At 52.8% G+C, this 12994-nt stretch overlaps 1 protein-coding gene across 1 annotated transcript in view; it reads left to right on the top strand.

The window, feature by feature from the left end:
- Positions 1-12994, top strand: part of CRISPLD2 (cysteine rich secretory protein LCCL domain containing 2) — a 96305-nt gene that overhangs the window by 75450 nt on the left and 7861 nt on the right. Inside the window, exons 16-18 of the transcript XR_004523387.2 lie at positions 1325-1529; positions 5408-5460; positions 6610-6684. The gene's annotated coding sequence lies outside the window, so the exon portion shown is untranslated. The remainder of the gene's footprint in view (positions 1-1324; positions 1530-5407; positions 5461-6609; positions 6685-12994) is intronic.

The following is a 12994-nucleotide window of genomic DNA, read 5'->3' as shown; positions in this document are numbered from 1 at the left end:
AGGCACTGTCTGGGTCCTAGAGACACTACAGATGAAAAAAACCAATAGATACAAGTGTGTCTGCTCCCACATGGAGCTTACATTCATGTGGGGGAGGCAGGCATTAAACAAAACAAGTCCCACACGTTCTATGTCAGTTGGTGAGAAGTGCTGTAAAGGTCAGAGAACGGGGAAGGGGGCAGGGCGTGCCGAGGCTGGGGCTGTTGGTATTTTACACTGAGTGGTCAGGAAGTGAGGTCAGGTCCCTGAGAAGGTGACATTTGAAAAGGGGGATGGAGGTGAGGGAGGAGCCCAGTGGCAGTCAGAGGGCAGAGAGTTCCAGGTGGAGGGAGCGGCGAGCCCCAAGGTGCTGGGGAGAGCACGCGCCTGGTCCAAGGGCCCAACGGAGGCCACAGGGAGGGAGAGCACGGGCAGGGGCGGCGAGAGCTGAGGACAGACTGGGGACAGCCATCGGGCAGTGGGAAGGACTGGGGTTTGACTCCAGGGGAATGGAGGCCACAGGTGGGTCCAGGGCCATGGTGGGCTGGGCTCTGACTTCTGTTTTTAAAGGCCATTAAAAGCCACCTCAAGGAGAAGGGGGGAAGGAGGGCCTTCCGAATGAACTGATTTAAACTTGAAACAACAAGGAAAACGAGGATGCCTTTCCCTGAATGACCAGTTTTATTCTACCAAGTTCATTAGTTGGGGGGGAGGGGTGGGGGGGACTTGAGATCTAAAGGTCAAGTTTCCTCACAGGCGTGGGTGGCTGGAAGATTCACCGCACCTCACAGGCATCCCCTATTTATTCCTCGCCACACCCCCACAGTACCCCATTTACAGATGGGGAAACCGAGGCCCAGCGCAGCCGACCACCTTGCCCAGGCCCCCAGGGCCACGGGTCCCGCCCAGGCATATCTGTCCCGAGCTCAGTCCCAGACCTGCCTTGATCACGAGTTTCTTTCCAGGCTGAGTTGCCTCTGGCGAGCGCTTGCGCTCTGTGGGACTACGGAAATCAAGACAGAAATGACCAGAAGCCCAGCCTGCCCTTCCGGCTGCCGATACGGCCCGACCCTCCCTGCTGGGCTGGCCCGGAAGCACCAGCCCTGGCCCATGGGTGGATTGAGATGGGCGTGGACCTGGGCTAACACGGTTTTGCCCCCCAAATAAGATGGCCTTGTCACGCAGGGGTGCCTGTGGACACAGCGGCGAGGACAGCTCGCAAGTCCCAGAGAGGCCCAGGCGAGGTCAGCGAGGACTGTCTTCCCCCGCCGGCTGGTCTGGTGGCGCGGGCAGGCCAGGCCTGGAGCAGGCGGGAGGACCAAGACCCCCCTTCCCCCCTTCCCAGGGCTGCTAGGACGACCTGCCCACTTCCGGACAAGGCTGGCAGAGCCACGAGACGTCTGATCCCAGATGGAAAATTGAAACCACGCTGCTCCGTCACTACAGCCATTTGTCACTGGACGAGGGTGCACATAAACAGCTTAATTCAAACCACACTGCCACCCCCTCCACTCCTGCCTTTGCGGAGCTTTCCCTTGGCTGGCTTCAAGGTAACAACTACAGTGCAATGTCCAAGTGAAGGGCCCTCTTTCCTACTCCTTGTTGAGCTGAGCGTGCTCAAATGCTCTATCTTGTCTTCACGTCAGCCCCATGACATAAGAATTGTTATTTTGCCCACTTGTCAGAGGCCCGAGTTCAATCGTTGGGCCAAAGTCATGCAGACAAGAGGCAGAGCCAGATGCTAGCCGAACCTTCCCGTAGACCCAGCTGCCCCTCTGTGACCTTGGCCGCTACGCCGGGGCACACAGCACCCAGGTGCACAGCCAGCACCTCACACCTGCGCTGGATCCCAGGTCCGCTCCACTTGCTGAGTGTAGGCGGTCTTTGAGGTCCCTCTCTGAGCCCCAGTGGGAGACCCACCCGCCTTGGATACTTGTTCCACAGCTCATAGGCCTGAGCTGGGCTTCATCCTCAAACCACGTGCCCATCAGCTTCTCTCACCGTCTCAAAAATCTTTTTCATCTCTGGTATCATCAAGCAAGGGAGTATAACTAAAGAATGAGGAGCCCCCGGGTTAGAGTCCCTGTGGGGTCCCTTCTGGCTGTGTGATCTTGGGCAAATTCCTTAACTTCTCTGTGCTTCCATTTCCTTATCTGTACAAGGGGCCCAATAATAGTACCTATCTCATAGAGCGGTCACGAGGAGTCGATGAGATAGTGTGAGTAAGGTGTTTAAAACAACACCTGGACTATTTAATAAAGGCTGATGAATAATACAGTAACAAAGGAAGCCCTGCAAATGTGTCTGATTGTATCACAATAAGAAGTGAATGGTTATAAAAATAGCTGAGCAACCAAGAGTGCTCACACCAGCAACTCATGGATGAACAAACGAGTGAGTGAATGAACATGAAACTGACCAGACTAGACCAGCAGAAGCCCACGGGAGCCTGGCCCTGTTTTCCGGTGTCAGGAGCCCTGGGCTGTAGGTGAGGACGTGTGTGGTTGTAACCCAAGCCCACACGGATGGAAGGGGGAGACTTCGATTTCCCTGTGCAGGAAACCTGTGAGCTGGATCCGCAGGCTGCTTCCCCAGCCCTACAAGAAGAGGATTTGTTTCTGCAAGGCCCCCTTCCCCACGTTCACCCTGCCCGCCTCATTCAGTGATTCTAGATAAAATAGTGAAAACAGTGAAGGGGAATAATACTCCTGCTGAGTTGCCTGGGGAGTGGCGACCAATCCTTTTCCAGCCAGAGTCTCGGAAGGCAGTGGATTGGAGGCTGGGAGCTTCAGGTGACAGTTTGAATGTCCTTCCCTCCTGGTGTTCTGAGCTTAGAAAATGAACGGAGAAAAGGAGGTCTTGTGTTTCCTCGTGTGTGTGTGTGTGTGTGTGTGTGTGTGTGTGTGTGTGTGTGTGTGTGTGTGTGTGTGTGTGTGTGTAAAGGGAGAGTCCAGGGTAAAGGAACAGCGGGGAGCACGAATACTTTCATAAGACCGAGCCACTGTACCCAGAATTAATGTGACACACACTGCATCTTTAAGATTGTATGGTTGAAACCAGACAGCCACCGTATTCCAAAAATCCTCCCCATTTCACCCGAGCCAGGCACTGTTCTCAGCTCTTTACAAATATTAACTTCTCAGTCCTCAAAACAGCCTCATGTGGTAGCTACCAGTATTATCTCCATTTCACCGATGAGGAAACTGAGGCACAGAGAGGGTAGGTGACTTACCCAAGGTCACACAGGCTGGGAGGAACAGAGCCAGGATTTGAGCCCGAGCAGTTGGGTTAAACTGCCTGCTCCTGACCGCTAGGCCACGCCACCCTAAGAGGGAATCCCTGACCCAGGGTCGCTCACAGCCACATTTCAGGGCCACGTGACAGGATGTGACCAGAAAGGTGGGCATCAGTCTCGTAACACACTTAATTCTCCAAACTTGGCTCTGAATGGCTTTCAGAGTTCCCAACTCATGTGTCAAAACAAGAAGGGCACTCTTCTTGTTGTTGTTGTTATAAATTTATTCATCTATTTATATAGTTTTTTGGCTGTGTTGGGTCTTCGTTGCTGTGCACGGGCTTTCTCTAGTTGCGGCGAGCGGAGGCTACTGTTCGTTGCAGTGCGTGGGCTTCTCATTGTGTTGGCTTCTCTTGTTGTGGAACACGGGTTCTAGGCGTACGGGCTCAGCAGTTGTGGCACACGGGCTTCAGTAGTTGCGGCATGCAGGCTCAGTAGTTGTGGTGCACGGGCTTAGCTGCTCCGCGGCATGTGGCATCTTCCCAGACCAGGGCTCGAATCCGAGTCCCCTGCATTGGCAGGTGGATTCTTAACCACTGTGCCACCAGGGAAGTCCAAGAAGGACAGTCTTAAAAGCAAGTCGAGAAAGAAAGACGGTCCAGGAAACCATTCCAAATCGGAGGAGACAAAGGAACGGGGTAACTACACACACGTGGGTCCTGGACCCGGGAAATAAAGGCTTCTTAGAGGCTTCGCTGGGCTGACCTTGAGAGTGAGCTGTGGCTTACACAGTAGTATTGTGACATGTTAGAGTACACAAAATATACTATGATGCCCTAATAGTACAGGCCAACCTTGGTGTATTGCACTTTACTGCACTTCGTGGATACTGTGTTTTTTACAAATTGCTGGTTCGTGGCGACCCCGTGTCTAGCAAGTGTACCAGCGCCGTTTTTCCAACAGCATTTGCTCACTTCCTGTTTCTGTGTCACATTTTGGTGATTCTCACAGTCTTTCCAACTTTTCCGTTGTTGTTATATTTGTTGTGGGTATCTGGGATCAGTGATCTTAAGGTGACTCTTGTAATTGTTTGGGGCGCCACGAACCACACCCATGTTAGAAGGCAGACTTAATCCATAAATATCGTGTGCGTTCTGACCAATCCAGAGACCAGCCGTTCCGCCCTCTGTCCCTCTCCTCGGGCCTCCCTATTCCGAGACACAGCAATATTGAAATTAGGCCAACTAATAACCCTGCAACAACCTCTCCGTGTTTCAGGAAGAGTCGTACGTCTCTCACTTTAAAGCAAAAGCTAGAAACGATGAAGCTTCGTGAGGAAGGCTTGTTAGAAGCCAAGACAGGCCCAAATCGAGGCCTCTCTTGCCAAACTGTCAGCCAAGTTGTGAATGCAAAAGAAAGTTCCTGAAGGAAATTAAAATGCTGCTCCAGTGAACACACGGATGGTAAGAAAGTGAAACAGCCTTACTGCCGATATGGAGAAAGTCTGAGTGGTCTGGATAGAAGATGAAACCAGCCACATTCCCTGAAGCTACAGCCTAATCCGGAGCAAGGCCCCACCTCTCTCCAGTTCCGCGAAGGCTGAGAGAGGGCAGGGAGCTGCAGGAGGAAAGTCTGAAACAGAGGTCGGTTCATGAGGTTGAAGGACAGAAGCTGCCTCCGTAGCACGGAAGTGCCAGGTGAAGCCGCAGGTGCTGAGGGGGAAGCTGCGGCTCAGGTCATCCATGAAGGTGGCTGCACTGAGCAAGAGATGATCACTGTGGAGGAAACAGCCATGAAGAACATTCATGGTTCATGGGAAGAGGTCCAAATATTGACCGGAGTTTGGAAGAAGTCGATTCCAGCCCTCATGGACAGCTTTCAGGGGTTCAGGATTTAGTGGAGGAAAGAACTGCAGATGTGGTAGAAACAGCAAGAGAACTAGAATTAGAAGTGGAGGCTGGGGGCTTCCCTGGTGGCACAGTGGCTAAGAATCCACCTGCCAGTGCAGGGGACACAGGTTCGAGCCCTGGTCCGGGAAGATCCCACATGCCACGGAGCAGCTAAGCCCGCACGCCACAACTACTGAGCCTGCGCTCTAGAGCCTAGGCCACAGCAGTGAGAAGCCCGCGTACTGAAAAAAAAAAAAAAAACAAAAAATTCAGGAGATTTATTGCAATATTTGCTTTATTGCAGTGGTCTGGAATCGAGCCAGCAACATCTCTGAGGTTCGGCTGTATTATACTCTGGTAAGATGCTAAATTTCCTGGGTCATTTTATTGTATTTAGGTAATAGAAAGTCGTGTTCTTAGGAAACACACACCAGAGTGTTCAGGGAGAAAAGTGGCTGATGTTTGCAACTTACGTATTTATTATATTTACATGAAAACGTATATAGGGAAAGAATGTAACATGTAAATGAATCTGGGTGAAGGTACACGGGAATCCCCTCTATTATTGCAACTTTTCTGTTGTAATTATACCAAAATAAAAAGTTACAGAAAATAACAACCAAAAAAAAGGAAGTAGCCCCAAATCTGTGATGTCGCAGCGCGGCCCGGCACCTGTCTTTAAGATTCTCGACATCCACCGACACTGAAACACACCTGTGCACGCTCAGTCCCCCAGTGGCTGCCGCAGATTACCACGTTCAGGGGGGTGGCCCATTGCTCGGATTGTTTGAGAGGCCCCGGCTTCCCTGGACATCCTCGCCTCTCCCTCCCAGCTCCAGAGATGCCAAAAGCACCCACTGTGTGCCAGGCACTGGAGCTGACCCTGGTGGTTCCGGGGTCAACGAGGCAGACCCCGCCCCCGCCCTCGCCCTCAGGGAAGCAACAGACACAGGACAGGAATTTCAAGGGTGAGGAGGGTCCAAGGAGAGGTGCTCCGGGAACCTACTTGTCCTGAGCAGGGTGGGAGCGGAAAGGCTTCCAGGTGGAAATAATTTACACCAAGGCCCAAAGGAGAGGGGGCAAAATGCTTCCCGGCAGATCTGTGAGTTAGGTACCCTGAGCCCATTTTACAGGTGGGAAAACTGAGGCTCTAGGCGTGTAATTAACTTGCCCGAGGTGCTGTGGCTAGGACGTGGTGGCCTTGGGATCCACACTGGAGCAATGCCACACCCTCCTAAGAGCAAGAGGGGTGACATCTATGGGGAGACCAGAACCCACTCCAGGAGAGGGGCCACCCCTTCCATCCCCAGGAGCCAAGCATGCAGACAGCTAACAGGATTTTCAGGAACCACTGTCTCTAGTGTCTACTTTTTGCTGAGCTATTTCCCCAGAAATTCTATAAGAATTTCTATAAAAGCCAGATTTCTTCCCCCTGATAATGAAATTGGAGTGATCACACCAATGGGAAAATTGGGCCCAAGGTCCCCACTCAACCTGATCTTTCAGCTTCTCAGCCGTCTCCCTGCCGGAGCTGCCTGGATGTCCGGGAAGCAGGGGAACACCGCAGACAAGGATGCCCAGGTAAGGAATCTGCGTGCGGGGCAGGCCCAGCCCTGCCACTCAGGAGCCCTGACATCTTGAGTCTAAACCTCCACCTTCCTGTCCCTAAAATACAGACAGTAATAGTGCCCACAGCCTTGGCTCAGGGCTGGAAAAACTTTATGACGATGGCGGCAATGTTGATCAGAATGACGATGATTTTGAGGCTGAAACACTTCATTTTCTCCATTCGTGGCCCAGATGCTAAGGAACTGCGTCCAAATCTCACTGTTTGGCCAGCTCCTTTCCTTCCAGACTGTGTGGGTTTGTTTTTCCCCTTGTTTCTTTGCCAAGAGCAAGAGTCACAAACCTCACCACCTGCCCCTTTGGAAGAGAATTATTATTTTAACCAAAAGAACAGCGATGGCAAACCTTAGGGGACCTTGGGAAAACCCTAAAGTGTCAGCAGGCATGGGTGCCAGCAAACCTCAGGTTCCACGTCTCACCCCTTAGTAGCCTCTTCCTGTGTCATTGCTACATGGGCCCCAGGGGCTTGGGGACCTCACCCCAAAGTATAGTCGAGGAGAGACAGTTCAGAAGCTGGCCCCTGGGAAGATTCCAACAGTGTTTTCATTTGGGCTGGACCTGTGTGGCCTCAGCTCACCTGGGCAGCTGCCTTTCAGAATGGCCCCAGGAGGCTCTCTCTTTGACAGTGGTCTTCAGTGATTAGTATAATGGTCACAGGACAACTGCATCTCCTGACCCCAGGAGAGGGGACATCCCAGGTTGGGGCCGCTGCTTCCATGCCTGGGAGGTAAGGATGCAGGTAACTAACAGGGTTTTCAGGGACCACTGTCTCTAGTCTCCACTTTTTTGCCGAGCTATTTCCCCAGAAAGTCTATAGACTGAGAACCAGATGAAATTGGAGTGATCACACCATCCTCAGCATTTAAGATGGCAATGCCAAAATTTTGTGGCTGTGTAGAGATGCCCCACACCGCGTGACCACGTATCCTAACTTCCGGCAAGAAGGCAACACTTAAGGAATCGCAGTGTGAATAATAAGGCTGCTCCAACACTGTTTATGGATGGCGCTCGTTCATCCACAGATGCGTTCTCAGAGAGCTTGCTCTTCGCTGAGCACCGCCGATGGAGTGGTTCCCAAAGGTGCCGTGATTCAGGGATGCTGGGCAGTGGACCCGCCAACACCCTCGAGAATGGCAGTCGGGGGCGGGCGGTGCCATGAAGTGGGCGCGTTCGTGTGTGCAGTCAGGGAGGCTTCCTGGAGGAGGAATCCGGTCTGTATCCTAGGAGCAGTGGGCTACGGCAATTGAGGTTTTAATCAGGGCGGGGGATATGATCACATTTGCATTTTGGAAGTGTGTTCTGGCTACAGTGTGGAGAATAGATGGTTGGAGTTCAGAGTGGGAGCCAGGGAACCCGGGAGGAGACCTTAGCCCAGCCTTGGTGAGAGGCCCACAGCCAAATATTTCTAAAGTGCTTCCCTCCACTTCTGGGCGGCGTGGCCAAGGGAATGGAGAGAAGTGGGTGGGTTGAGAGATACTGAGGGGGCCACCCTGACAGGACTTGGGGGTTCATTGGCTTTGGGCAGCGGGAGAAGGCAGGGTCACAGTCACCTCCAGGTGACTGGCTTAGAGAAACTGGTCCAGGTGGTGTCTGCCTGGCCAGGTAACTCAGGTGGGAGGGGGAAAGAAAAATCTTTGTCGTGGTAAATTTAAAAAATACAAAACATAATCTGCAGTACAATATCCTTGTTTTAAAATGTACAAAAAAAAGACTGAAAGGAAATTCACCAAAGATCAACAGAGGTTCTCTCTGAACACGGGATTCTCCTCTTTCTACCTTCTTCTGTTTCCCAAATGATCGCTAATGACCATGTACTAATACAATAATTAGGGAAAACCACAAGTGAAAATCGATATGCATTCGATCAATTCTAGGACAATCCTTGCCTCTGATGGAGGTCGTTTTTCAGTTTTTTCCAGAGAGTAAGTCTGGCTGCTCAGAGCAGGGAGAGAAAAGTCCCATAGTTGGGACTCCATAGTTTAACCTCACCCATTTCCACCAGGAGCTGCCAGCCAGGCTCTGTCCTCACCATCTCTGCAAGAAATTTTTGCTCCATTTGTTAAATCCAGGTGTGTGGATTGTATCCTGAATTCTAAAAGAGTTTTCTTTTTTGAGTTCAGTGTCACATTTTCTCCCTTGCTCTCCCAAAGAAACGTGCAAAGCACACCACACCCCAAGTGCTTGACATCTTCCTGCGGTACTTGGGCCTTTCTAAAAAAGTGAGGTGTTCCCTTCCCTGGCTTCAAAAACGTGGAGAGGTGCACTGTTGTCTTTCCCGCCTGACCCCGAGAAGATAGAATTTGGGTGGGGAAGAGCCACTCGGAAGCAACCTCCCCCGTAAATCCCATCTGTTTGCTCAGGAAGGACAAAAGGTTGAAACGTTTTAAAACGTGAGTCTGAAGGACTGAGTCTGGCACAGGGGGACCCTGCCGACCGTCTGGGGAAGATCGCGGCCCCATTCCGGGGAGATGAACCCCCCAAATGCAAATGCAGGGGAAGGAGGCCGTGCTCCAGGCCTCTGCGGCCTCCAGCCAGTGATTGCCAAAGGGCTTTCCCCCACCGTGGGTGCAGCCAGGTGCTGTAGCACTGGAGGCCCGGGAAGACCTTGACCCCTTTGGTTCTGCAAAGGGTTGGACTTTTAGTTGCGTTCCTGATCCGAGAGTCCAGAACTGAGCCTGCATGAGAGGTGACTGTCCCTCCTTAAAGAACTTTGGAAGACAGCGTTCTTCCGCCTTGACAAAAAGCAGCAGTGGTAAGAGTCATCGTAGCAATAATACTACTAGTAATAATACTAACAGCAGTAATGATAGAAGCTGTAGCAATAGCAGTGTACTACTGATTGTAGTAATAATGGTAATAGTATTAATCGTGGCAATGATAACAATGCTAGTAATGGTAGTAATAGCAGTGGTGGTCATAACAGTGATGATAGTATGAATACTGGTAGCAAGAGTAACCATAGTCATAGCAGTGGTAATGATGGTCGTAATAGTATTAATAGTGATGGCAGGAGTCATAGTAGCAGTAGTAACAGTAGTGATCGTAATCATGGTAGTAATAATATAGCAGGAGGAATAGTAAGCATCGTCATACTACTACCATCAATAATAGCAACTCCCGCTTACTAGTCGCTCTGTCCCAGACGCTGCTGGGAGCACGAGACAGAAATGAACACCTTACTCTCCGTGGCACCTATGAGAAGGGTTCTGCTACTACTGTCCTCTGTTTGTAGATGAAGAAACTGATTTCCCCAAAGTCTCCCAGCTGTTAAGAGGCAGGGCCAGGATTTGCACCCAAACCCGTGTCACTTCCCAGGCCCGGTGTGTGTTCGCAATCCGGCTGCCCAAGAGAATCACGGGACGCAGCTAAGGCCCCGCCCCGTGCCAGGGACTCTGATCTGCCGGCCTGCGGGGAGCCTGGTGCCGGTTTCGTGCCGTAGGCTCCCAAGGTGATGCCAGCACTCAGCCAGGGTTGACCGTCACCACGCTACACAGTAGTTCTCTCCGTCGGGGAGGCAGCAGGACCCACAAAGGTTATATAGCTTATCACCCACCCATCGGCTTTCTGATTCAAGAGGTCTGGGTGGGGCCTAGGAACCTGCATTTCTACTAAGTTCTCAGGGGATGCTGATGCCGCTGGCCGGGCACCCCACTCTGAGAAGTCCTGCTCGGCCCAGATCCCACCTCCCGGGCAGAAACATGGTCCATGCGTCCGTGCATTCACTCAGCAAACTCTAGCGAACGCCGACCGCGTGCCAAGCCCTCCGGCAACTGAGTGATGAAGCGAAAGGAGAGCTTACACATGTGCACCCGCCCTTCCTCCCCCGGCAGCGTGGAGGACGCGGGGGTCATGCGGGATAAAGGACGGTCTCTTCCCAGGGCTGGGCTAAGGGCTTCTCCCGGGTTCCCTGGCTCCCACTTGAGGATAAGGGATGGTCCTCGTTACACGGACTGGATGGGAGGGGGAGGGGCTGCCCTGACCCTCGGCGCGGCGTGTGGGCTGCTCCTTTGTCCTCAGCCCCCGAGCTAATCCACCGTCCAAACGTCCCCTCTGAACTGCTTACATAAGTGTTCCCTGAGGCCCGGAAACTTGCAGATGGGCCTGTGGCCCATCCCACCAGCTGCTTCTGGGATGTCAGCCCCGGCCTCTTTCCTGGGCCCTGGAATTCCTGGAAGATCCTGACATGCAGCAGCTGCTGAAGTGTCTGGGAAGGCCAGGCGTGCAGAGGGAGCGCGTCAAGCAGGCCTTGTGCTCCTGGCTCCTCCCACAGGCAGCTGCAACGGGGAAGAGCTGGGTCCCTGTGACCCCAGACATCTGGCCCCAGCACACACCAGCGTCGCGGAAGGCACGCCAGCCACCTCCCCTCAGCAGAACACTCTGTCCTTGTCCCTCCTGTTCTGCTTTCCGGGGCCCTCAGTGACGAATCTCCTCCCACCTGCCCTCAAGTCACCCTCACGGCCACATCCAGGGGACCACTGGAGTTCCAGGCCTCCGGGTCCTTCAGAATCACCTGGGAAGCTGGCTTAAAATGCCCATTTGGGGGCTGCACCCAGAGAGCCTTGTCCTGTAGGTGTGGGAGGGGTCCGGGGATCTTCACTTTTGATGAGGTCCCCAGGCAATGCAGGGGTTCCTCAGACCACACATCGAAAAACACTGACACAGCCGGTATACTCTCATTTTGTACAATATATGATATATATAGGCAAGGGAGGCTATCTATTTTATATCTATATATGTATACAGATATTTCGATATTTATTATATTAATTTCCTAGGGCTGCCATAACAAAATACCTAAACTGAGTGACTTAAAACAACAGACATGGGGCTTCCCTGATGGTGCAGTGGTTAAGAATCCGCCTGCCACTGCAGGGGGCATGAGTTCGAGCCCCGGTCCGGGAAGATCCCACATGCTGCAGAGCATCTAAGCCCGTGCACCACAACTACTGAGCCTGCGCTCTAGAGCCCGCGAGCCACAACTGCTGAGCCTGTGTGCCACAACTACTGAGGCCCGCGTGCCTAGGGCCCATGCTCCACAACGAGAAGCCACTGCAACGAGAAGCCCGCGCACCGCAGTGAAGAGTGGTCCCCGCTTGCTGCAACTAGCGAAAGCCCGCACGCAGCAACGAAGACCCAACACAGCCAAAAATAAATTAATTAAAACCAAAAACAAAAGAAACCCAGATATATATTTTCCCAGTCTGGAGACCAGAAATCCAGAAATCAAGGTGTTGGCAGGGTCACCTCCCTCGGAAGGCTCTAGGGGAAGATCCTTCCAGCTGCTGGTGGCCCCAGACTTTCTTTGGCTTGTGGCCGCATCCCTCCAAATTGGACTTCAAACAGAAGGACGGGGAAGGTGCCTGAGTTCAGTTCCACCCCAGGAACAGAGCCGCAGGCTGGGTCCCTGGCCCCTCTTCAAAGCAGTCAGGCTTTGCCCTACAGCCAGCAAAGTGGCTGATCATACGACAGATTTTTCTGAGACCGCACATTTCCAGCTGGCATCTGCCTGTCAACACCTACAGTCCTCACCCCCCGCCCCGTTCCCCTCCCTCCTGGCGTCTCCTGCCAGCTCCTTTCCTTCCCCTCTGACGCCTGACCCTGGGCCTCTTCCCTCCTCCTTGGACCGACCCTCCTGAAAAGCTTTAAGTGCCATTAACGTGCAGGTCACCCTACATCCCCCTTCAGCTTTTGCCTCCCTGAGTTCCAGGTCCATAAGAGTTCCAGGGCCAACCACCCACTGGCCTGCCCACTCAGATGTCTTCCAGACACTTGGCTTTCCGGTTATGAAGGTAGCAAGCCTCTGAGCCTATCTGAGCCCCTGCTAGTAACCGTGACCTTGGAGGGCTGCTGTAAGATGCAGCAATAATGCTAAGCACAGGGCAGGCGCCCAGAATCAGAGGTGAGCATCTCACGAGGCAGATGTAAAGTGCACACCCGCCCTTCCAGGTTGGAGTGCCCAGAGCTGGGAAACAGGGCCTCGGCCAGGTTCTCCCACCTTCCCAGGTCAGAGGAGGCAGCTGCTCTGCAAGGTTCTTGGAAGGACCCTTCCCTTTATTCTCTGTTGCATGAAACTTAAAGCCAGTGGGGAATCCTTCCTGTCCTCCAGCATAAGCTTTGGGATTTAAGTGGCAGTCTGCCCGGGAACGGAGCTCAAGGACTTGAACTGACTCTTACTAAAGTGTAAATGACTGACAGCAGATCAGTTCCCAAGAAAGAGCAAGTACCAGGACCCTGGCCTTGGGGTCGGGGGAGCAGGCACCCCCAC

Source organism: Tursiops truncatus, chromosome 19 (assembly GCF_011762595.2).
Source record: "Tursiops truncatus isolate mTurTru1 chromosome 19, mTurTru1.mat.Y, whole genome shotgun sequence".
Lineage (NCBI taxonomy): Eukaryota > Metazoa > Chordata > Mammalia > Artiodactyla > Delphinidae > Tursiops > Tursiops truncatus.
This window is presented reverse-complemented; position numbering and strand designations above follow the sequence as displayed.